Source organism: Caretta caretta, chromosome 3 (genome assembly GCF_965140235.1).
Source record: "Caretta caretta isolate rCarCar2 chromosome 3, rCarCar1.hap1, whole genome shotgun sequence".
NCBI classification, from domain to species: domain Eukaryota; kingdom Metazoa; phylum Chordata; order Testudines; family Cheloniidae; genus Caretta; species Caretta caretta.
The window spans coordinates 64,804,229-64,831,135 of record NC_134208.1 but is presented as its reverse complement, the minus strand read 5'-3'; the positions used below and the strand labels follow the sequence as shown (position 1 = coordinate 64,831,135).

The following is a 26,907-nucleotide window of genomic DNA, read 5'->3' as shown; positions in this document are numbered from 1 at the left end:
TTATTGTTATGAAACATTGAAATAAAAAAGGGACAGACTTGTGAGAAAAGACTTAGGTCATATTTTGACTCTGTCAGTGAAGCTAGTGGGCTTTTGTAAAAAGATACCACAAACAATATAACAAAAATCTATACTTCTTTTAAGACTTTCTTGCTGAATTGATGCATTTAGAACCCAGAGTAGAATGTAGTTAGTCTATGACCAGAATTTAGAACCATAGTGAGCACAAGTGTCCAGCAGAGATCTGATACTTATACTGGTAGAATGGCCCTTGCAATGCTCAATGACGGAAAATGACCAAGGTGGATGTCAAAGACTTGTACATGTACTGGATGTCAGCAGACTTTAGAGAGGCCAAATTGCACGACAGCCAGGTGTACAATCATGAGTTTTGGAAGAAGGCTATAAAAGTAATTGACCCCATATAGGGAAGTGGCAAGAAAGAAGAACAGTGGGCAAAAGTTACTACTTCTAGAACTAGATTAAAATATTCTGAGGTTCAGCACTTTGATACCAAATAAATACATGTGACATTTAAAAATTAATATGGTATCAGAGAACAGGGCCAGAAAGGATTTGTTAATACTGTCTAAATTATCTTTAGGTCACGGTGTTTTAAAAAAATCCTACTAAAAGCTTTTAACATGGGGAATGTTTTATTGCTTATCATATAAATTCACTAATGATAGTTATTAACATAAATGAGCTCTGGTGGGGGTTGTATGTTAATCTAAGTTGGGGTTAGAGTCAAGTGTTTCCTTGAAGGGTAAACAATTTTAACTGAAAATAGTAAGAGCTTTTAAAAAATAACTAATCTGAAAAAAAGACTACTCTTACCTCTTAAAAATAAGGAGTGCAATGTGCAGAGAACTTACATTTATTTGTATTATTAAGGAGTTCATTGTAAATAGGAATCCTATAATATTATAGAAGTTCTGAAGTTAAAAATAGAAACATTCTGATGTTAACACATAGCTGCCCATAGTCCCAAAGCCATAGAATAAATGACCTGCAGCATTTTGCACTTCAGGCTTGTCATAGTTGCCTGCCCCTGCAATTCATTTAGCCCTTTGAACACAATGAATGCTACAGCAAATCCATATGTCTCTGAACAGATGCTGCAAGCCATGAAACAGGGCCAGAGGGAAGAGACCGAAGAATGTGGGTCTGGATGCTGCATTTACTTGCTTGTTATTGTATTTTCTACTGAAGTGTAAAAGAAGTTAAAAGACAAGCAGCCACCACTTCCATTTAAACTGGAGGTAGCATTTATGTAACCCAGGGCAATGGAGTCTCCTTTCAGTGTGCATTTCACCTAGCATCTAATATCAGCATTAAAAATGCCCTCACCTTGCCAATCGTGTGCTGCCAAGTCACAGTTCAGACTTGCAGGAAAACAAAGTCAAGATCGATAACTGCAAAAATAGGAAAGAGAGAAGAATAGCTACAGAAAGGGTTTAATTAATGTTATTAAAAACTCATAGTATTATGTTGAACCTCTTCAAAGTACTACACCATTGTTTCAATGCCAGGATCTGTTCTATATTGCTTATTTGTGCCTGTGTGTAGGCAAATGCCTTGTTAACTATTTCTTTTTATTTGCCTTCTTGGTTTTGAGCCTTTATGTTCATGTTTTCAAGCTCTTCTCTGCAACCATGAGGACTTTTTTAATATAAAAACACAGGTTCTTATATACTCACATGATTCCCAGGAGCAGAAGCTTAAAGAAAAACAGCAAATATTATGAGACTCAAAATAAAATCTCTGAAGCCAGCAACACTGTCAGGCTCCCAGCCTTGGGCATGTTGACCAAAGGGTATTTCATGGGGGAGGGATGCCCCCTGTAACATCTTTTTGCCATGCCCAATGCTAAGGCAGGTACAGAGGGTGCCGGAGATGGCCCCTGAGATCCAGGCATATAGCCAGCCTGGCAGCGCTGCTGAGGAACTTCTACCAGTTAGTATTATGTGCTGTATTCCAATAAACCATCTGGGTACTGACTGTATAGGGGGATTTAAATAACTTTGCTCCAGGTTCTGGCTGGGCAGTGCCACATTGCTCAGGTGTCACTACATGAACTGACAGACATGTCTGTCTCTGGGCAGTAACCTTCATTCTCTTATTTGTTCAGCTTTTGTCACCCTCTCCTTCCTAGCATGCTCAAAACGCTGACCAGGCTGGAACGTTTGGGCAAAAAGTTATTTGCCTAAAATCTTGCCTTCCTGTGCTGCTTGAGGTTCCCTCTCCCTCTTGGTTGACTGTCCCTGGCCCCCTTGCTCAAGATGGGAGCACAACCAGAGCTAAAAAAATCAAACATGTTGCATGGCAGGCGTTTTTTATCGTAGCAGCAGACACAGACAGCGAAATAACAATAGAAAACTTTGGATCACTGTTTTGATTAATGCCCAGATCTTTTAGTTACCTTCACATTTTCAGACATTCACTGGAAGGTGAGCTAAATGGCCCAGAGTGGCTCCCGAAACACTTCACAGTGCATAGAGATTATAAGGCATTTGTGGCTACACATGGTTAATTTCCATCAAACTCTCTTTTGTTGCAGTGCACAGCATTGCTAATCCCTTCACAGCAAAATGGGTGTGAATTAATGCAACAGTCTATTAATTTTGTACTGCGCTTTGTGCTGATCATCAGGTATTATAAATTAGACTATATGGCATTCACATTGCAAGACAATGTGGCCTTCTTAGGGCCATCCATACAGGTGGTGGTTACCTTCAACTCCTGCACTGACTCAGAGGGTGCCATCCTGGTAAATAGCAGTGCTGCATATCTTCCCAGTTTGTCCATTGCCTTTTTGAGCAGGACCCTTCTCTGTGTCTTGGAGACATGTCCTGGGGGCAAAATTTGTCAATGTAAGGATGGCTTTCAAAGGTGCAATTATTAACCTACCCCTCGTCCCACCCATCCACCCCACATTGTTACAGCCTGGGGTCCTATATAAGACGGAAATGACATGGAAAATGTCTTACCATCTCACAATCGAAGTAGCTTAAGCTGGCATAAATAAAGCAGTGTGGATACGCACTTTCAGTATAGTTATAGCAGAAAAAGTTATACCAAAAAAAACCTTTCCCATGTAGACAAGGACTGACGTTTTACCTGAGCTGCAGGTAAGTGTGATAGATCTGCCAAATGCATGAGTGCTACATACAATATGTGACATTTGGCCAGTGTGTTCATTGGGAATAAAATTGGGCCTTGAATTAAACAGGGGTTCTGTAGAAATAATATCATGATCGCATGATAAAAGAGAATGATGTTGCAGGCTCATCATAAAGTAGACTGAAATGAATTATTAACATGAGCTCTTCCATTTATGCACGCTGAGGTGGTGCCTAGGTCCTGTAGTTGTGCTTTGAACCAAGATAGTCGTAAGAAAATATGGAGGATTGACAATTGCTCCATTACCCCAAATCTTTTTAGATTTCTTCATGATTCTTTTAGCTTTCCTCATTATTATCTCTTAACTTACGATTTTGTGCTTTTCTTTTCTTTAGGTCAGATGATGACATGATAATGAGTGAGTTCTATGTTAGACCTCATCTTGACAGATAAAGAGGAATTGATCATGGAAATAAAATTTAGTGGAAGCTTAGGTACAAGTGATCATTACTTGATCACACTTGTTATGTGCAAACAGAATAAAGTACAAATTGGTTGTACTTTATATATATATTTGCTGTTTTCAAAGGTCATTTTCACAAACCTGAAAACAATTATGATGGCAGGAGAAATTTAAACAAAAATATGAACGATAATTGGGACCTGTTTAAGAACACCTTATTAGATGCCCAAAAAGCCACAACTGAGAGAGGAAGCTACACTTGGCTAAAAAAACCCCCTAACTTAGAGGGGAGGTGAAGGCATCTATACAAAATATAGAACAAATGGAAGAAAAGGTAAGGTGATAGTAATGAATATAAATCAGAAGCTAGGAATTGCAGAAAATTGCTAAGGGGGGAAAAGGCCACATGGAGAAATCTATGGCCAGTAGAATTAAGGACAAAGAGTTTTAAAAATATATTTGAAATAAAAATAATACTAACAAATGTACTGGTCCATTACTAGACAGGAATGGTAGAATTGTCAATAGCTGCAGAAAAGGTAGAAGTGTTTAATAAATATATCTGTCTAGTACTTGTGGAAAAGGCTAGACAGATGATGGGGTCCTATAGATGATGAAACACTTTCCACTCCAATAGTAACTCAAGAGGATGTTAAACAAAAGCTACTAAAATTAGACTTTTTGTAAATCAGCAGGTCTGATAACTTGCATCCAAGAGTTTTAGAAGAGTTGTCCCAGGCACTTGCTCCATCATTAATATTAATTTTAAATGACTCAATGCTGAGGGAGGTTCCAGAAGACTGGAAAAAAGCTAATATATGCCAATATTTAAAAAGGATAAAGAGGTTGACTTGGGTAATTATAGGCCTGTAAGCCTGTCATTGATCCCAGGCAAGATAATGAAGAGGCTGATACAGGACTTGGTCAACAGAGAATTAGAGTGTGATATAATTAATGTCAATTAGCATGGGTTTGTGGAGAAGTAATCCTAACACTATCTGTTTTATGAGAGTACAAGTTGGGTTGATAAAGGTAATCGTGTTAATGTAATATTCATGGACTTCTGTAAGGCATTTGAGTTGGTACTGCACGGCATTTTGATTGAGAAAGTGAATCAATGCAAAATTAACATGGCACACATTAAATGTATTATAAATGAGAGGCCTCAAAATGAAATTGTAAACAGGAAATCATGGTATGTTTCTAGTGGGGTCCTGCAGGGATTGATTCTTGTTATTTAACTTTTTTTATCAATGAAAGAAAGAAACCATGAAATCACTGAAAGAAACCATGAAATCATTATTGATAAAGTTTGCAGATGACACAGAAATTGGAGAAGCAGTAAATGATTAAGAGTATAGGTCATTGATACCAAGCAATCTGGATTGCTCTGTAATTTGTGCATAAGCAAACGTGCATTGCAATATGGCCAACATAAAGTAATAGAACGTAGGCCATACTTACACAATGGGGGGAATCTATCCTGGGAAGCAATAGACTCTGAAAAAGACTTGAGGCTCACGGTGGATAATCAGCTGAGCATGAGCTCCCAGTACTGATATGGCTAAAAGGGCTAATGCAAGCCTTAGGCTATGTTTACACTATGCAGTTTTTAGTGACACGGTTGTGCTGCTACAACCATGCTGCTAAAAGGTGCGTAGTGTAGCTGCAGTTTGTCAGCAGGAGAGAGCTCTCCTACCAACAAAAAACTTCCATCCCCAACGAGTGGCGTTAGCGTTGTCAGCAGAAGAGCGCTCCTGCTGACAAAGTGTTGTTCACACCAGTGCTTGTCATCGACAAAACTTTTGACTTTCGGGAGGGTATTTTTTTAACACCTCTGAACAACAAAAGTTTTGTCTTTCACTTGCCAGTGTAGACAAAGCCTTACATGCATAAACAGGGGAACCTTGAGTAGGAGTAGACAGATTATGTTGCCTCTATTTAATGTTAGTATGACTGCTACTGGAATACTGTGTCTAGTTCTGGTATCCACAATTCAAGAAGGATGTTGAGAAATTGGAGAGGGTTCAGAAAAGACCCATAAGAATGATTAAAGGATTAGAAGACATGCTTTATAGTGAAAGCCTCCAGGAGCCCAATCTATTTAGCATAACAAAAAGAAGGATAACGGGTGACTTGATCACAGTTTATATGTTCCGCACCTACATGGGGAACAAGTATTTGATAATGGGCTCTGAAACCTAGCAGACAAAGGTATTGTTGCCCCTTTTTTTTACCCAAGTGGCTAGTCACATTTTGGGGCCCTGGAGATGTTCCTGTTGGAAGTAGAAATTGATCAAGTCTTGGTATTTTCTTTGTTGAAATCTCATTTGTTTACAATGAATATACAAAGCCCTGTTTCTCTGAATGCAGAAGAGACCAAGAAAAAAAGAAGCAGTTTCTTAGTTTACAGTTTGAAGAAGCTTCAGCCGACAGACCCATGGATTGTTGTGGTACATTTTGACTTTAGTAAAGCTTTTGATACTGTCTCTCATGACCTTTTAGACCTTTTAAACAAACTAGGGAAATGCAACCTAGATGGAGCTGCTATAAGATGAATGCAAAACTGGTTGGAAAACCATTCCCAGAGAGTAGTTATCAATGGTTCACAGTCATGTTGAAAGGGCATAATGAATGGGGTCCTGCAGGGATCAGTTCTGGGTCTGGTTTTGTTCAATATCTTCATCAATGATTTAGATAATGGCATAGAGAGTGCACTTATAAAATTTGCGGATGATACCAAGCTGGGAGGGTTTGCAAGTGCTTTGGAGTATAGGATTAAAATTCAAAATGATCTGGGCAAACTGGAGAAATGGTCTGAAGTAAATAGGATGAAATTCAATAAGGACAAATGCAAAGTACTTCATTTAGGAAAGAACAATCAGTTGCACACATACAAAATGGGAAATGACTGCCTAGGAAGGAGTATTGGGAAAGGGATCTGGGGATCATAGTGGACCACAAGCTAAATGAGTCAACAGTGTAATACTGTTGCAAAAAAAGTGAACATCATTCTTGGATGTATTAGCAATAGTGTTGTAAGCAAGACACAAGAAGTAATTCTTCTGCTGATTCTTCTGAGCTGAATAGGCTTCAACGGGAGTTCTGTGTCCAGTTCTGGATGCCACATTTCAGGAAAGAAGTGAACAAATTGGAAAACGTCCAGAGAAGAGCAACAAAAATGATTCAATGTCTAGAAATCATGACCTATGAGGGAAGATTGAAGAAATTGGGTTTGTTTATTCTTGAGACGACTGAGAGGGGACATGATAACAGTTTTCAAGCACATAAAAGGTTGTTACAAGGAGGAGGGAGAAGAATTGTTCTTCTTAACCTCAAGAAGCAATGGGCTTAAATTGCAGCAAAGGAGGTTTAGGTTGGACATTAGGAAAATCTTCCTAACTGTCAGGGTGGTTAAGCACTGACATAAATTGCCTAGGGAAGTTGTGGAATCTCCACCATTAGAGATTTTTAAGAGCAGGTTAGGAATGGACTAGATAATACTTAGTCCTGCCATGAATTCAGGGGACTGGACTAGATGCCCTCTCGAGGTCCCTTCCAGTCCTATGATTCTATGAGTGTGGTGAATTCTTCATCACTGGCAACTTTTAAATCAAGATTTAATGTTTTTCTAAAAGATATGCTTTAATTCAAATAGGAATTATTTTGGGGAAGTCCTACGGCCTGTGCTATACAGGATGTCAGACTAGATAATCACAGTGATCCCTTCTAGCCTTTAGAGTCTAGGAATTGTTATAGAATGGTTAGATTTCCTTAGACTTTAACAATTCATTTGTTAGAAAACCCATCAAGAGGACACCAGAAGTCGCTGTGGCAGAGATGGTTGCAGATTGCTTGAACTCTGAAGCAGCCCATTAAGAATTCTAACCATCTTCCCTTAAAACCCACCATTCAACACCAAGAAATATTGTGCCCAACTACTGAAACCTCTAAGATGCCCTCTAGCTCTATAGCTTCCTCTCCAAATCTGAAGGCAGTGACAAAATAGAGAAATTCTGCCTCTTCGCCTTCTACAAACAAAATGGTGCCTGAGCCTGGTGGAATGCAGCTGATGGCTGTAATACAATAGGTGGCCACAGATCCTGTGAAATTAAATCTGCAGTATCCGCCTAACAGACCATTGTGACTGAGTGCATGACAAGCTCTATTCCGACAGATGCGTGAAGCAGAACAGGGAATTTCTGAAGTGGAAGATGGTTTCAAAGAGAACAAATTACAGGTTATAAGCACTCTGGTGATATCAAGACTGTTAAGATCAAGCTAATTGATCTAGAAAGCCACTCACAACAATGTAAAGTCAGGGCTGTAGGTGTTCCTGAGGGAACAGAGAAAGGTAAACCCTTTGACTTTTTCCCTAGACTGCAAACAAAGTTGTTGGATCTGCTGATAGATTTCTGTTTTGATATCAAACAGGCACACCAGGCCCTTGCCCCCAAGCCAGCTCCAGGAAGTCAGCCTACAGCATTGATTGTGAAGTTCCTGTAGTTTACCACTCAGGAGCTTATATTGCAGAAATTCAGAGGAAAAAAAGGAGCTGTTATGGGGAGAGCCAGCATTTCAAGATTATGCTTGTGATGTGGTTGAAATGAGGGCAGCTTTTAACCAAGTGAAACAATTGGCCAAGAAAATGGACTTGAAGTATTTTCTCAAATACCTGGCAATACTCCATATTAAGAATGGCAAGAAGATGGTATCATTCAGTTCCACTTAGGAGGTGGAAAAATACCTCAAAAATCTGCAAATTCCTCCCTTGCAAAAGGTGATATCTACAAAATGATCTGACCATATGGAATTTATGTATTGCTCTCTGAGAGCTGATATGGCTGCTCCAAACAAGTTGATAGGTCCGAGCTAATACTGATAAGATATTTCCCTTTCTTTTCTTTTTTCCTCTCTCTCACTGGGGCTCAAAGGTTAAAGGCTTATTATCAAATTACTTCCTATTGCCTTAACTAACAGGAAAGGAGCATTAATGTAAAATCTATCATTAGATTAATAAGTATATATGTGTACACACACATATATGTATAATTATATATTTATCAGTGTTTTACTACATGGTGCTTCCTTATGATGTAATGTATCAAGATTCTGTTGGTAATAGGTGATAACTATAGTAGTAATGTTTGCGGCCCGAGGGGCTGGGAGGATCTCCAAGTTTCATGTGATCCAGCCACACCCTTTGAATGTCAAGTGTGTATTTTTTGAATTTTTAAACAGATTCTTCTTTTTGATTGTATGATGCAAATGTGAATTTCTCTCTCCACTATCTTTTCTGTTTTGTCTTTTCACTTATTTAGTTTGTCTTTCTCTCCCCATCCTGTTACCATTCCATACTGGGAATTTCCTTCCAACTCCTGTAGAATATGTGTTGGGAAGTGACATTCTACCCCTGGATTATATAACTTTTGCAGTATAGATATGCAAGAACTTTATGCTGCTCAGGAACATTGACAATTTCTCAAGCGACTTTATATTTTATCTGGTATACTTTAACAATGGTGGTTCCGATAATTAAATATGTCTCCTGAAATATAAAGGGTTTTAATAACCCTATTAAAAAAAAAATGTTCCGTGCTTAAAAGAAAAGAGAATGTAGACATTGCCATGTTCCAGGAGATGCACGTGCCAGACTGTAAAGCTTATAGATTGAATAGAGATTGATTAGGCCTCTGAGTGGTTAGCTGCTTTCATTCGAAAGTGTGGGTTGTTGCTATACTAACACATAAAAAGTTGAATGGTAATATTCTGAGCACAAGGTTTGACAGTGAGCGCAGATCTACTGTCCTTGAGGCTGAAACTAGCAATTCTATAAACATCTTTGTCAACCTCTATGGGCCAAACCAGGATGATCCAAACTTTTTCATAATTTTTTATGAACAGAAATGACATGGGCCACCATCCTTTTATTATAACTGGGGACTTTAATGAAACTCTAGACCCAGTCCTTGGCAAATCTTCTCTTTCTCCATATAAAAACACTAATACTTGCCAGGTATTTCATAAATACATGGCTGATTTCCATTTCCCAAATGTGTGAAGATTAGGTAATCCTATGGCTGGAGACTAGGGTTTTCTTCTGCAGCTCATCCAACTTATTCGAGATTGGACTATTTTTTAGTGTTACAAACCTGATCAATTCTGTCACTGATTGTAGCACTGGTATTATTGTTGTATCTGCTTGTGCTCCTAGACATATGTCTTTTAGGTCCACAGTCTACGGATCCCCCAACCAAAATGTGGAAATTAACTACCCCTCTGCTGTTTGATGCATCATTTGTTAGCTCTATCCGCAGGAGTTAGACCTTTTTTTAAAAAAACAACTGCCCCCACTGCTTCCTCACCCGCCACACTTTGGGAAGCCTTTAAAACCTTCTTCAGAGGCCATATCATTTCTTATGTCATCTTTAAAAAGAAATGGAGAGAACAAAGAATTGGTACTCATGCAAAGGAAATCAAGGCCTTGGATGAAGATTTTGGTTCTGACCCCTCCCCAGAGAAACTCAGAGGCCTCATAAATTTAAGATATGAAATCAACAAATGTCTGAATTTGCCTTATCCAGTTTGATGGAAAACTACTGGGAATCTGATGGGAGAGCTGGCAAAATTACAGCCTTAAGCAAAAGGCTAACAGAAATAAGATGCCTGCTATTCCCAATGATAGCAATAAATTATATACAACACAATCAGATATTAATAAACAATTTCAACAGTTTTATTCAAAACTATATTTAGCTAAAGAGGAAATCAGTGAAGACATCCTATATAATGGCAGCGAGGCAAGCTTAGCCAAACTTGGCTTGAAAGTTCTGCTTCCATCCATTCTTCCATGTAGAATGGAAGAGTCCCATGGAGCAATCCTATCCTTAAAATCGGTGGCAAAACCTTGATGTGGAGGGATTGGATAGACAAAGGGATTATGACAGCGTTACAGCTAATTGACAATGATAAATTTAAATCATTTCTAGATCTTCAGCAACAATTTGGCTTGCCCTGCTCCAGAGCATGGAAATAGCTCCAGTTAAAGCATTTACATACAAATGTATGTGGACTGGATGCATTAGGAGTTCCAGAACCTCCAGAACTTCTATTATTTTGGAGGAAACTTCCCAGATCTACTCAGCCAATGGTATTCTTTTATGATTTTCTGGCCCAAAGAACTCTGGCAAAGATTGATGAATTAAGAGTTGCTTGGAATGGCGATTTGGATACACAACTATCTCTGACCCAATGGAATACAATTTATCTAATGTTAAAAAAGCAACTATAGACCTGAGACTATGGTTTATTCACCAGAATACACTTTTCCAAACAGACTCATAGACTTTAAGGTCAGAAGGGACCATCATGATCATCTAGTCTGACTTCCTGCAGAAAATCATGATTTAAAGTCTTCAAATTACAAAGACTCCACCATTTACAATACTTTAAGTGTGCAAGTGACCCACGCCCTCTGATGCAAAGGAAGGCAAAACCCCTCCAGGGTCTCCACCAATCTGACCAGGGGAAAATTCTGTCCCCAAATATAACTTATGAGTTAGACCCGGAGCATGTGGGCAAGACCCAGCAGCCAGACACCTGGGAAAGAATTCTCTGTAGTAACTCAGAGCCCTCCCCATCTAGTGTCCCATCACTGGCTCTTGCAGATATTTGTTGCTAGCAGTTGCAAATCGGCTACATGCCATTGCAGGCAGTCTCATCATACGATCCCCTCCATAAACTTATGAAGATCAGTCTTGTAGCCAGTTAGGTTGTTTTTGCCCCCACTGCCACCCTTGGAAGGCTGTTCCAGAACTTCACTTCTCTGATGGTTAGAAACCTGTCTAATTTCAAGCCTAAACTTGTTGATGGCCAGTTTATATCCATTTGTTCTTGTGTCCACGTTGGCACTTAACTTAAATAACTCTTCTCCCTCCTGGTATTTATCCCTCTGATTTATTTATAGACAGCAATCATATCTCCCTTTAGCCTTCTTTTGGTTAGAGTAAACAAGCCAATATATTGATTCACCCATAGACTAATGGTAACAGGCCTGCTGACTGCTGCTAGAAGTGTACTTCCCTTGGTGGTAGATTAGCTCATATTTAATGGTTGTGGCTCTGTATCAAGAATTTCTGGTATGAGGTGGGTCAAAGGATCAATTTGATATTTGATGTTACGTTACTTATCCCTTAAGTTTCATTCTTGGATATATTCCGGATACCTGGAGATGACCTCGTAAAAAGCTGGAATGGTTCCAACATGCAGCTTTGGTTACTAAAAAATTAATCCTGCAAAAATGGAAAAGTCAATCCCTACTAAATATTGATGGCTGGCTCTGTGATATGACTGTTTTTGTAGCTAACAAACAACTGGCATTCTACAAAAATGGAATGCCTGGAAAATTCAAATAAGTTGAACTGACTTTTTAGAAATCTATGATTAATGTAGACCCTAAAGATAGAGATATCACTTTCCCGCCCCTCTCTTTATCCTAACTCTTGTGTATTATGATGAATCTGGTATTCTGGTATATTTTATATAAAATTAATACAAAGTTATAAATAATCTTTTAAAAAACAGTCACTATTACTCCTCCCTGAGTAATTTAAACAAAACACCTGACTTACTTTTTTGGATGTAACCTAAGAGTGAAATACTCATGTGACCAGCCCTGGGCCAGATTTTCTCCTTTTGCAGGGAGGGACTATCTGCAAGGATTTCCTTGTGGAGATTATCCCATACTGTAAATTGTTCAGGACAAGCAGTGTCTCTTGCTAGGTATATGTATAGTGGCTAGTGATACAGGACCCCAATCTCAGCTGAGGTTTTTAAACTGGTGGCAGTCCAAAGAAAGTCCAAATGTTCAATTGTAGTTCCATATCCCTTTCCTCAGGATAGGTTTATTGATCATTAGAAGATGCAGAATGACTCAAAATAATAAACACTTCCCTGTTTTGCACAGGTCACTAAAATTGCTCTTTGTAAGAGGAGGAAGTTAACCCCAAAATCCTGAAGAAATTTCCTCTCTGGGCACTGCATATTGTCTATTTGAAATTCCTCCTGCTGTTTAAAGTGGATGTGTTATTGTTCATTTTTTGAGCTATACTGAAGTGAAAAGTTGCTGCACATTGTTAAATGGCTGCAAAATTTCATCCCTGAACTCTCTACAGTGAATGAAGTTATCTATACATCTGGTTGGTGTTTCTCATGAAAGGCACAGTCATCTTGAATTTTTCAAAATATGCTTATTACTAAACAATTCCATTTTCTGGTAGCACACCCTTTAAACTGTTCATTCTGCATTTTTATGTAAAAAAATCCTTTACATTCTGGATATATTACTTACATTGACACTTGTTTTTTTTCTATACTGTTTGGGTTTTTTCACCTGTCACAGTTCTGTTCATTTCTGTAGCATGCCAGATTGCTTTGAGGGTATTAAGATGCTCCCAGCTCACTGTTTTTGTGGGAATGGGGAGTTTTTATGTAAGTACAGCAAGTTAAATAACATAGTGCAAGATAAATATTCAACAGGAAATTTGAGAATGCCTCAGGAGTACAAGTCAGAAAATGTCCTTTTTCATTCAGCTGAGTGAGAATTAATTCACATCTAGTGTTACACGCCATAATTTGTGTTCATTATTTTTTTCACAACATTGTCTTTGTTTAAACAAAACAATGGGAACACGGTGAATAGGCCCCTATTGCTATGGTTTTAATATCTTGTTTACTTGTTGCCCATTGAAAGGTGAACATCTTCAAAGATGTTGCTAACATTTATTTTTTTCCACCTAATTCAGTGGATTTTAACTTTCCATTTTCTTTTACATGAAGGTAGAATTCCTACAGTTCCAGATATAGCTTCTCAAGCAGCTCAGATTCAAATGTGATAGAACTGATCATACAAAAGAAGTGTCACTGATAGGCAGGAGTGGATTTAAAATCAGAGCAATAGTTAAAATATCAGTGCTAAATTAGAACCTGATATTGCAAGCAATTCCTTGTGGGTACATTTCTGCAGCTGAGCTGAGCTCCATTGACATCAATGAGGCTACATGCAGGCTCAGGGTTTTACCTGTACAAAGTTGCTGGGAGGATCAGGATATAAATTAGCACTGAGATCAACTCAAACTATGTGTAAATGCAGAGTAATGTGCTACTCCAGATGAGAAATGGAGGCAGAACCTAGTTCTACACTTGTTAGATTTTGGCAGGTCAGAGCTCTAAATATGGATATTGCAGTGCTTGACCAAAAAGAAAGGGGATTAATGAAGAATGTCAAGCACTCCACACTGGCCTGCCTTTGCTACTATTGAAGCCATAGATTTTAACAGGAGCAGAGTTTGGCTAATGCTGAGTGCTTTCCAAAACTCCACCCTATGTCTGTAGTCCATTGGTCACCTAACTGAGGTAAATGAAAACTCCTGTTTCAGTGTATTGACTTTAAGAAAATTGCTTCAATGGAGTAACTGTGATAAGTGAAATTACAATTGGAATTAGGTTGAGTGCCAAATAGTTCTGCTCAAGGTCTATATTTTTAATTACTATAGCTGCTTTACAAGGGGACTTCCTTTACCAGGGGACTTTCCATTGCAAATATGTGTAAATCTTTTGTGGCCAAATAATAAAAACAAATTAATCCAATTAACTCTTCAAAATGTAGATCTTGACATGATTTAAGGAAAAAATATGGGAAAACAAAACTGTTCAAAGGCACTTGACCTGTTATAGTCTCACTGCTCTCCAGCATTGGAGACTGACTGCATTTTGAGGGAGCTCTGTTTGCTTAGTTGTGTTATGAGTCTGATAAGTATTACTCTAAATATGTGGTGTTGTACGTCTCCAGCATATACGGTCGTAAAAGACCATTTGAGCATGTTTTGGCTAATGTTATGTAGTGGTACAAAGTTAACCCAAACTCTTTTCTGGAAAAAAATCCTCAAGGCAGGCTGCTGAAGGTCCATCTTCCTTTCTCCTCTCTTCTCTTAGCCCTGGTCTACACTAGGACTTTAGGTCGAATTTAGCAGCATTAAATCGATTTAAACCTGCACCCGTCCACACAATGAAGCCCTTTATTTCGACTTAAAGGGCTCTTAAAATCGATTTCCTTACTCCACCCCTGACAAGTGGATTAGCGCTTAAATCGACGTTGCCGGCTCGAATTTGGGGTACTGTGGACACAATTCGATGGTATTGGCCTCCGGGAGCTATCCCAGAGTGCTCCATTCTGACCGCTCTGGACAGCGCTCTCAACTCAGATGCACTGACCAGGTAGACAGGAAAAGAACCGCGAACTTTTGAATCTCATTTCCTGTTTGGCCAGCATGGCAAGCTGCAGGTGACCATGCAGAGCTCATCAGCAGAGGTGACCATGATGGAGTCCCAGAATCGCAAAAGAGCTCCAGCATGGACTGAACGGGAGGTACGGGATCTGATCGCTGTTTGGGGAGAGGAATCCGTGCTATCAGAACTCCGTTCCAGTTTTCGAAATGCCAAAACCTTTCTGAAAATCTCCCAGGGCATGAAGGACAGAGGCCATAACAGGGACCCGAAGCAGTGCCGCATGAAACTGAAGGAGCTGAGGCAAGCCTACCAGAAAACCAGAGAGGCGAACAGCCGCTCTGGGTCAGAGCCCCAAACATGCCGCTTCTATGATGAGCTGCATGCCATTTTAGGGGGTTCAGCCACCACTACCCCAGCCGTGTTGTTTGACTCCTTCAATGGAGATGGAGGCAATACAGAAGTAGGTTTTGGGGACGAAGAAGATGATGAGGAGGAGGTTGTAGATAGCTCACAGCAAGCAAGCGGAGAAACCGGTTTTCCCGACAGCCAGGAACTGTTTCTCACCCTAGACCTGGAGCCAGTACCCCCCGAACCCACCCAAGGCTGCCTCCTGGACTCAGCAGGCGGAGAAGGGACCTCTGGTGAGTGTACCTTTTAAAATGCTATACATGGTTTAAAAGCAAGCATGTGAAAGGATTACTTTGCCCTGGCATTTGCGGTTCTGCCTTTGCAAAAGGTTTCTGGGGAGGGCAGCCTTATTTCGTCCTTCATGGTAGGACACTTTACCACTCCAGGCCAGCAACACGTACTGGGGAATCACTGTAGAACAAAGCATTGCAGTGTATGTTTGCTGGCATTCAACCAAAATCCGTTCACGCGGTGGGAGGAGGCAAAATGCGACCTTGTAACGAAAGCACATGTGCTATGTATGTAATGTTAACTTTCAAGGTTTACCCTGAAAGAGTGTAGCCACTGTTTTATAAAATGTGTCTTTTTAAATACCGCTGTCCCTTTTTTTTTCTCCACCAGCTGCATGTGTTTCAATGATCACAGGATCTTCTCCTTCCCAGAGGCTAGTGAAGCTTAGAAAGAAAAAAAAACGCACTCGCGATGAAATGTTCTCCGAGCTCATGCTGTCCTCCCACACTGACAGAGCACAGACGAATGCGTGGAGGCAAATAATGTCAGAGTGCAGGAAAGCACAAAATGACCGGGAGGAGAGGTGGAGGGCTGAAGAGAGTAAGTGGCGGGCTGAAGAGAGTAAGTGGCGGGCTGAAGACAGGGCTGAAGCTCAAAGGTGGCGGCAGCGTGATGAGAGGAGGCAGGATTCAATGCTGAGGCTGCTGCAGGACCAAACCAGTATGCTCCAGTGTATGGTTGAGCTGCAGCAAAGGCAGCTGGAGCACAGACTGCCACTGCAGCCCCTCTGTAACCAACCGCCCTCCTCCCCAAGTTCCATAGCCTCCACACCCAGACGCCCAAGAACGCAGTGGGGAGGCCTCCGGCCAACCAGCCACTCCCCCACAGAGGATTGCCCAAAAAAAAGAAGGCTGTCATTCAATAAATTTTAAAGTTGTAAACTTTTAAAGTGCTGTGCTTAAAGTGCTGTGTGGCATTTTCCTTCCCTCCTCCACCACCCCTCCTGGGATACCTTGGTAGTCATCCCCCTATTTGTGTGATGAATGAATAACGAATGCATGACTGTGAAGCAGCAATGACTTTATTGGCTCTGCAAGCAATGATTAAAGGGAGGAGGGGAGGGTGGTTAGCTTACAGGGAAGTAGAGTGAACCAAGGGGCGGGGGGGTTCATCAAGGAGAAACAAACAGAACTTTCACACCGTAGCCTGGCCAGTCATGAAACTGTTTTTCAAAGCTTCTCTGATGCGTACCGCGCCCTCCTGTGCTCTTCTAACCGCCCTGGTGTCTGGCTGCGCGTAACCAGCAGCCAGGCGATTTGCCTCAACCTCCCACCCCGCCATAAACGTCTCCCCCTTACTCTCACAGATATTGTGGAGCACACAGCAAGCAGTAATAACAGTGGGAATATTGGTTTCGCTGAGGTCTAAGCGAGTCAATAAACTGCGCCAGCGCGCCTTTAAACGTCCAAATGCACATTCTACCACCATTCTGCACTTGCTCAGCCTGTAGTTGAACAGCTCCTGACCACTGTCCAGGCTGCCTGTGTACGGCTTCATGAGCCATGGCATTAAGGGGTAGGCTGGGTCCCCAAGGATACATATAGGCATTTCAACATCCCCAACAGTTATTTTCTGGTCTGGGAATAAAGTCCCTTCCTGCAGCTTTTGAAACAGACCAGAGTTCCTGAAGATGCGAGCATCATGCACCTTTCCCGGCCATCCCACGTTGATGTTGGTGAAACGTCCCTTGTGATCCACCAGAGCTTGCAGCACTATCGAAAAGTACCCCTTGCGGTTTATGTACTCGGCGGATTGGTGCTCCGGTGCCAAGATAGGGATATGGGTTCCATCTATAGCCCCACCACAGTTAGGGAATCCCATTGCAGCAAAGCCATCCACTATGACCTGCACATTTCCCAGGGTCACTACCCTTGATATCAGCAGATCTTTGATTGCGTGGGCTACTTGCATCACAGCAGCCCCCACAGTAGATTTGCCCACTCCAAATTGATTCCCAACTGACCGGTAGCTGTCTGGCGTTGCAAGCTTCCACAGGGCTATCGCCACTCGCTTCTCAACTGTGAGGGCTGCTCTCATCTTGGTATTCATGCGCTTCAGGACAGGGGAAAGCAAGTCACAAAGTTCCATGAAAGTGCCCTTACGCATGCGAAAGTTTCGTAGCCACTGGGAATTGTCCCAGACCTGCAACACTATGCGGTCCCACCAGTCTGTGCTTGTTTCCCGAGCCCAGAATCGGCGTTCCACAGCATGAACCTGCCCCATTAGCACCATGATGCATGCATTGTCAGGGCCCATGCTTTCAGAGAAATCTGTGTCCATGTCCTGATCACTCACGGGACCGCGCTGACGTCGCCTCCTCGCCCGGTATCGCGTTGCCATGTTCTGGTGCTGCATATACTGCTGAATAATGCGTGTGGTGGTTAATGTGCTCCTAATTGCCAAAGTGAGCTGAGCGGGCTCCATGCTTGCCGTGGTATGGCGTCCGCACAGAAAAAAGGCGCGGAACGATTGTCTGCCGTTGCTCTGACGGAGGGAGGGGCGACTGACGACACGGCTTACAGGGTTGGCTTCAGGGAGCTAAAATCAACAAAGGGGGTGCCTGTACATCAAGGAGTATTTCAGGCAGGACTGCACGGAGGGTTCCAATAAGAAATGGTGCACCTAAGTTATCGTTGTTATTGGAACAAGGAGGTTAGCCTGGCCTCTGATTGATACATGGCTAGATTTACCTCGCTGCACCTTCTCTGTGAGTGACTGCAGTGTGACCTAGAGGAATGAGTCCCCTAGACAGGGGAGGAGGCAAATGAGTACAAAACAAATCTGGTCTATTTCTTGTTTTGACCCACTCCATCTATCTTTTACATCTTTGGCTGGCAGCAGACGGTGCAGAAGGACTGCATGCCATCCACATCTCATGGCTGCTCGGCAGAAGATGGTACAGTACGACTGCTAGCCATCCCCATCTCTTGCCTGCCTGGCAGAAGATGGTGCAATACGACTGCTAGCAATCCTCATCTCTTGCCTGCCTGGCAGAAGATGGTACAGTACGACTGCTAGCAGTCCGTATCGCCTGCCTGCTCACCATAAGATGGTTCAATAGGACTGACTGCAGGACTAAAGAGAATGACCTGGTCAAGTCACTCCAAATTTAGTCCCTGCGCCCATGTCTGCCCAGGCGCTCCCAGCCGACGCGGCCAGGAGCACCTCGGACACGATGAGGACGACTACCAATCGTATTGCACCGTCTGCTGCCAGAAGGCAAGGGGTTGCTGCTACTGTGCAGCAAAGCCGTACCGCGTCTGCCAGCACCCAGGAGACATAGGGTGACGGTTACCTGAGCGGGCTCCATGCTTGCTGTGGTATGGCGTCTGCACAGGTAACTCAGGAAAAAAGGCGCGAAATGATTGTCTGCCCTTGCTTTCACGGAGGGAGGGAGGGAACGGGGGCCTGACGACACGTACCCAGAACCACCCGCGACAATGTTTTAGCCCCATCAGAGCGCTCCATTGTGACTGCTCTGGACAGCACTCTCAGATGCCCGATTGTTTGCCATTGCTCTGACGCTGGGAGGGGCGCTTACAGGGTTGGCTTCAGGGAGCTAAAATCAACAAAGGGGGTGGCTTTACATCAAGGAGTATTTCAGGCAGGACTTCACAGAGGGTTCCAATAAGAAATGGTGCACCTAAGTTATTGTCCTTATTGGAGCAAGAAGGTTAGCCTGGCCTCTGATTGATACATGGCTAGATTTACCTCGCTGCACCTTCTCTGTAAGTGACTGCAGTGTGATCTAGAAGAATGAGTCCCCTAGACAGGGGAGGGGGGGGAAGCAAATGAGTACAAAACAAATCTGGTCTATTTCTTGTTTTGACCCACTCCATCTATCTTTTACATCTTTGGCTGGCAGCAGACGGTGCAGAAGGACTGCATGCCATCCACATCTCATGACTGCTCGGCAGAAGATGGTACAGTATGACTGCTAGCAGTCCGTATCGCCTGCCCGCTCACCATAAGACGGTTCAATAGGACTGACTGCAGGACTAAAGAGAATGACCTGGTCAAGTCACTCCAAATTTAGTCCCTGTGCCCATGTCTGCCCAGGCGCTCCTGATCGACCTCACAGAGGCGACCAGGAGCACCTCAGACATGACGATGACGGCTACCAGTCGTACTGTACCGTCTGCTGCCACAAGGCAAGGGGTTGCTGCTACTGTGTAGCAATGCCGTACCGCGTCTGCCAGCACCCAGGAGACATAGGGTGACGGTTACCTGAGCGGGCTCCATGCTTGCCATGGTATGGCGTCTGCACAGGTAACTCAGGAAAAAAGGCGCGAAATGATTGTCTGCCCTTGCTTTCACGGGGGGAGGGAGGGAACGGGAGGCTGACGATATGTACCCAGAACCACCCGCGACAATGTTTTAGCCCCATCAGGCATTGGGATCTCAACCCAGAATTCCAATGGGCAGCGGAGACTGCGGGAACTGTGGGATAGCTACTCACAGTGCAACGCTCCGGAAGTCGACGCTTGCCTCGGTACTGTGGAAGCGCTCCGCCGAGTTAATGCACTTAATGCACTTAGAGCATTTTCTGTGGGGACACACACACTCGAATTTATAAAACCGATTTCTAAAAAAACGACTTCTATAAATTCGACCTTATTCCGTAGTGTAGACATACCCTTATGCAGGCAGCCCAGTCGTCATGGATGGTGGCTGAGGCAGCAACCGGAGGCACTAAATTTTTCATGGGAGACCCTTTCCCCAGCATGACAGATGCACTGGAAGCATGGTATTGCACTGAAAACAGAACTTCTCTATGGGTTTTTCAGGGATACTTAGCATTTGTTACTGTGAAATAGGTATTACTTAGTTTGAGTTTATTGATTAGTATAAATACTCTAAGAAGTTAATCGATGCTGTTTACTACAAGGACCTAACATTTTGTAGAGCTAGCAGGATGACACTGGTGCAGGTCTTCAGTGACACACCGGAAGGAGGAGCGTGCACTTTCTCTGCTTGATTTCCCTCAGTAGGTACCCACTGTGCAAGACAATTTTAATTAACTGAGTAGGTTAATTAAGTCATCCTTTTCTGATGAAAGAATGCTGGCTTTGTTTATCATTTATCATAGTAAGAATGCTTCTAGTTTGGTTTGCCTTTCTATCTGGCGAGTCATTCCTGTTTTCCTTTTTGCTTAGGTTGTCATTTCCTTTTGCAGGACACAATGTTTGGCACCAAGAACCTGACTATTTTACAGAATTGCGTCTTGTCGAGCCCCTTGCAGCTGTGTGTAAAAGTGCTGGCAAATCGCGGTCGTCGTGTTGCACACTCGTTTCACCCAGGTGTAACTTATTAGAGAAGTGACAGGATAGTGGCGAGTCAAATCCCTGAGAGAGTGCCAGGTTTAAGTCCTACACCAGTGGGACAAAGCTGCATGCAGACGCTTAACACTTTCAAAATGTCTGTAGGAGTTAAGAACTTATTCCAGAATCTTACCAATCTTTTATGTAAGAAGCAATTAAGTACCTGACTGGAGCTTAACTGATTGCTAAAGTGGATGTTTGTGTACAGACAGAAGCAATGGGATTAAATTTCCTGTTTAAAAGCGAAGAAAACATTTGATAGAAGTAGAGCTGTCAAGAGATTTAAAAAATTAATGACGATTAATTGCACTGTTAAACAATAATAGAATACCATTTATTTAAATAGTTTTTGATATTTTCTACATTTTCAAATGTATTGATTTCAATTACAACACAGAATTTAAAGTGTACAGTGCTCACTTTATATTGTTGTTTTTATTATAAATATTTGCACTGTAAAAAACAAAAGAAATAGTATTTTTCAATTTACCTCATACAAGTACTGTAGCTGTAGTGCAATCTCTTTATCTTGAAAGCTGAACTTACAAATGTAGAATTATGTACAAAAAAATAACTGCACTCAAAACTAAAACAATGTAAAACTTTAGAGCCTACAAGTCCACTCAGTCCTACTTCGTGTTCATTCAATCGCTCAAACAAGTTTGTTTATGTTTGCAGGAGATAATGCTGTCCACTTCTTGTTTACAATGTCACCTGAAAATAAGAACAGGCATTCACAGCCAGCGTCACAAGATATTACGTGCCAGATACACTAAAGATTCATATGTCTCTTCATGCTTCAACCACCATTCCAGAGGACTTGTGTCCATGCCGAAGATGGGTTCTGCTTGATAACAATCCATAGCAGTGCAGAACAACGCACGTTCATTTTCATTATCTGAGTCAGATGCTACTAGCAGAAGGTTGATTTTATTTTTTGGTGGTTCTGGTTCTGAACTTTCTGCATTGGAGTGTTGCTCTTTTAACTCTTCTGAAGTCATGCTCCACACCCCATCCCTCTCAGCTTTTGGAAGGCACTCCAGATTCTTAAACCTTGGGTCGAGTGCTGTAGCTATCTTTCGAAATCTCACATTGGTACCTTCTTTGTGTTTTGTCAAATCTGCAGTGAAAGTGTTCTTAAAACGAACAACATGTGCTTGGTCATTATCCGAGACTGCTATAACATGAAATATATGGCAGAATGTGGGTAAAACAGAGCAGGAGACATACAATTCTCCCCCAAGGAGTTCAGTCACAAATTTAATTATCACATTGTTTAACAATCATCATCAGCATGGAAGCATGTCCTCTAGAATGGTGGCTGAAGCATGAAGGGACATATGAATGTTTACCATATCTGGCACGTAAATACCTTGCAATGCTGGCTACAAAAGTGCCATGTGAATGCCTGTTCTCACTTTCAGGTGACATTGTAAATCATAAGCGGGCAGCATTATCTCCCGTAAATGTAAACAAACTTGTTTGTCTTAGCGATTGGCTGAACAAGAAGTAGGACTGAGTGGACTTGTAGGCTCTAAAGTTTCATATTGTTTTGTTTTTGAATGCAGCTATGTAACAAAAAAAATCTACGTTTGTAAGTTACACTTTCACGATAAAGAGATTGCACTTGTATGAGGTGAATTGAAAAATACTGTTTCTTTAGTTTATAATTTTTACAGAGCAAATATTTGTAATAAAAAAAAATATAAAGTGAGTACTGTACACTTTGTATTCTATGTTGTAATTGAAATCAACATATTTGAAAATGTAGAAAAACATCCAAAAATATTTAATAAATTTCAAATGGTATTCTATTGTTTAGCAGTGCGATTGATCGCAATTACTTTTTTTGAGTTAATTGCGTGAGTTAACTGCAATTAATCGACAGCCCTAGATAGAAGAGGTATCAGGTTATTTTCTCCCCCTTCAAACTAAATCAGCTATAGAAAGCTATGGTTGCCTGAGGGCAGGAATAGGTTATGTTCTTTCGGAAAGGGGTTGGCCTGCCCAGATCAAGTGCTACATAAAGGGACACCACTATAGGTGCCAACTCCGTGGGTGCTACAAGGCTCAAGCACCCACAAAAAAAAATTAGGGGGTGCTCAGACTGTGGCCCCATCCCTGCTCAGCCTCTTCCCCCGTGACCCTCCCCAGGTTGTGCCTCTTCCTGTCCCCATCCTCCTCTTCCCCTGAGGCCCCCACCACTTGCTTCTCTCTGCCTCTCGCCTTCACACTCTTAAGGCAGAAAGAGGAAGCAAGGAGCAAGCGGGAGGCATTCAGGGGAGAGGAGCAAGCAGCGGGCAGGAGCATGCCTGAGGGGAGGGAAGAGGCAGAGTGGGAGCAGTGCCTCAGGGGAAGAAACTGAGCGGGATCAGAGTACCCACCATCAAAAACAAAAGTCTGCACCTGCATAGGTGCCAACTTCTCATGGCACCAGTGGGGACTTGCGCCCCCACCCCTGCCCCGCCCCCATTCCAACCCCTTTCCCCAAAGTCCTCGCCCCCCTCCCAGCCCCTATTGGACCCCTCCCAAAATCCCTGCCCCAGCCCTGCCTCCTCCCCTGAGTGCGCCGCGTTCCCCTTCCCTCCTAGCACTTGTCCCGTGAAACAGCTGTTTCGTGGAGGCAGGGGGGAAAAGCGGGCATGCGGTGCACTCGCAGAGGAGACGGAGGTAAGCTGAGGCACGGGGGCGGGGCAGGGAGCTGCCAGTGGGTGCAGAGCACCCACCAATTTTTCCCCGTGGGTGCTCCAGCCGATGATGATACAGATGATACTGATGATGATACAGATCTCCTCATAAGGAAGAATTTGGAAAAAATCCTGATTGCAGCTGGATATAAATTGCTAAAGCAGAAAAGGCTGATCCTGATACTTCACCTCATGCTAAACCTGGATGCTGAAAGAAAAGGACCCAGAGGAGGGCTTGCAACTGAGATGTTCTTCAAAGTCACCAGGGAATCATCAAATTGTACCCTGCCTTTGATATAGCTAAGCTACACCTGTTTATGCTGGTTTATTATGAAAGCTTCATTTATCCTATCTTTTGCATGACTGTAGATCACAGCACATATATGTCTACACTGCAGCATCCCAGCACGGGAGACTGGGCTAGCTACCCAAGCTCAGACCAAGGGGGTTGGGTGGCCTTGAGAACCTGAGCTACCACTTGAGCTGCAACAGCCATGTACTATTTTTATTATGTTAGTTCAAGCCCCGCTAGCACGAATCTGTCTGCCTGTGCTAGGAGGCTCGCTTCCCAGCTGCAGTGTAGACAACCCCTTAAGAAGAGATGGAACCAGCCCCGCCTGTGCCAGAACTCATTAGCTGCTTCCCATCTTCAGGGGAATTAAAAGAGTCAGGTGATAGTTTAATGGACACCTGGGCCTCATACGAGGGCTGAGAGAGAGCAGTCTGATGCATAGAGAGAGCATAGATGCAGGGTGTGGGTAGGCACCTGTAGAAGGCCCTGAGCCAGGATCAGCAGAAGTCTGAGTATTCCAGGAGAACCAGGGTGGGGCCTAGTGTTCTAGTAGCCTAGAAATGGGCTGAGAAGAGGGTGGGCTGAAGAGAAGCCCACAAAGGGAAGAACTTTGGGTCTTTTTAGTTGGACTTTTGTTACTGGAAGGGCCAAGCCACATCTCCAGGACAGACCTGTTTGTGGAAAGTCAAGGAGTCTAACCTTGGGGGAGGAAACTGAGGCAGGGAGTTCAGGCAGTCCCATACTCAGCAGATAAGGGGTGCTGCAGGGTAGCCCCGCTCTATGACAGTGTAATACTGAGAACCTGAAAGTTCCTTACTATGACTGACCTCAAGTGCATATCACCTCAAATAAGTTATCCATAGCACTGACCCTTAGTTTTCTATACTTTAGTGGAAGGTCAACATAATGATATATTAGTATAAAATGTAGCCGCACTAGTGGGAACATAATAAAGACTCCTTTGTGCTGCTGTGTAGCTGAGTCCAGAAGCAAGATAACACTGAGTAAGGGAAATCAATAGAATGTAAAAATAGTTTCTCACAGGTCAGCTCATTAAGGATGCTAAAACAACATGGAACAACTGGCTCCCATTATTTTATTCACTTTAATTTTTTCAGAAGCTGCATCACATTTGCTTAATTAGCATTGGCATGAAAAATGGTCGCAGACATACTTTGCTAATACGCTCTACAATAATAGAGCCGTGAGAGCAAAGAAACACCACCTGGCAAACATACCATTTTATCTCCGTCAAACTTCAACTCCCACTGACTTCACCTGGAATTGCTGGTGTTCAGCACCTCTGAAAATTGAGACAGAGGTAAAAACTCAGTGAGGTCTCCAGATTTGGCTCTGAGTTCAGATACAAACAGGGCTTAAATTTTCATGCACTCTTTCCCAGTGCCCCTCATTTCTTGTCTCTACCCCGCATTTGGGCCTCCGAATGGGAGTGGGGAAAGAAGTGAGGGGCTCTAGGAACCAGTGTATGAGAATTTTCAGCCCCACAGGTTTCAAAATATTTACTGGAGCTCTGCTCTGGATGTAAGCCCCGGATAACAGAATATTTTGTTGCCCTTGGGAGTGCTGTGATTATGAGTCTATCCTTACATCTGGAACTATAACTTACTTTGCCTTCTGCCCCATATGGCCTGCAGCCCATGTGATATGCTTGTTCACATGTAGCAACACTGAACTGCAGTGTGCATCCAGTAACCTTCTTTTAACCCCAGATGGGTGTCTGCACATGTCTTTTTAACCATATCTATTGTGAAATCTGACATACGGCATTTACAATATATCTGGTCTTTTGTTATCACTTTAATCTGTGATTTTTTCTTTTAACCTAACCTTTCTCTGTGCTCTTTCTGGTGACAGGGAGAATAGACTCTTTATTCCCACTGTCCCCCCCACGTCTACATTTTAATGATCAAAGCAGCTAGAGTTCAGTTAATATGATGATCTGAGATGGCATTTTCGGACTGCACTAGTGATTTTTAAATTCTTTACTAATTATATCTTTCTCTGGAAAACATTCCATGTCTCAGTTTAATATCCATTTGTGGTTATAGCAGAATTATAATGGCTTTCCAGAGCTACTGCTAATAAGACTGGAGTCAGATTGTTGCTGTTGGTCATGCAATAGACTAAGAAGGCTGGGATTTCTAGTATCATCTTCTCTTGTCCACAATAATGAATGAATGAAGTAGGCAGATATTTGCCGACTTGTTGAAAATCTGAACCTACCCTGGTTTTTGGGAGGAGATATTACAAATCTGATTGAAACAGCCTCACTAGATAACTGTAGTAGAACAATGAGGAGTCCTTGTGGCACCTTAGAGACCAACACTTTTATTTAGGCATAAGCTTTCATGGGCTAAAACCCCACTTAATCAGATACGTGGAGTGGAAAATGGCAAACAGTCACATCCTCCAGTTAATCTACTGTACTTAGTTCAACCCATCAGGACTCCTCCTCAGCAAATGTCCATGAAAAATATGGATTTTGTAATGTGTCTGGAAAGTTATAAATTGAGGCTCTAATGGACCAAATTATCATCATTGCGAATTTCAAGGAGACATAGTTTACTTGGAAATAGAGCACAAAATGGAGCACGTTCCACAAGAAAAGACCTTTCATGGAGAACACTCTGATCGCTCCCTCTTAAACCTCCACTGAGGGTCTCCTCCACCTCCAAGATGACTGCTTTTTAGTGGTGGCTCAGTGATTTATATGTAAAATGAGTATGCTTGTAAAGCATTTTGGGCTCATTCTGAACTCAAAAGGCCTCAATAAAAGGAATTTATTATTATCACTGCAGTGTACTGTGTGTTCACTTGAAAAAAAAAAGTGCAGAGATGTAACCATATGTTCTGTTATAAAGCACCGAAGCAGTAAAAGTTATTGATGATGTATGTTTGGTTGGTGATTTTTAAGATTTTAAGGTCATCATATTTCAAGAATAATGCTTCCAAAGGGACACCAACAAGTATTTTGCTGGTGACATTTAATCTACCAAGTAGCCTTGGAGAAACATT

General features: G+C 42.3%; 1 long non-coding RNA gene across 2 annotated transcripts in view; it reads left to right on the top strand.

Moving 5' to 3' along the window:
- The window catches only part of LOC142071527 (uncharacterized), a 122,914-nt gene extending 101,694 nt beyond the window's left edge, over nt 1-21,220 (top strand). For both annotated transcript variants that reach the window (XR_012667602.1, XR_012667601.1), the window contains exons 2-3: nt 20,218-20,318; nt 20,748-21,220. This is a non-coding gene — a long non-coding RNA (uncharacterized LOC142071527). The remainder of the gene's footprint in view (nt 1-20,217; nt 20,319-20,747) is intronic.
- The last annotated feature ends 5,687 nt before the right edge of the window (nt 21,221-26,907 follow it).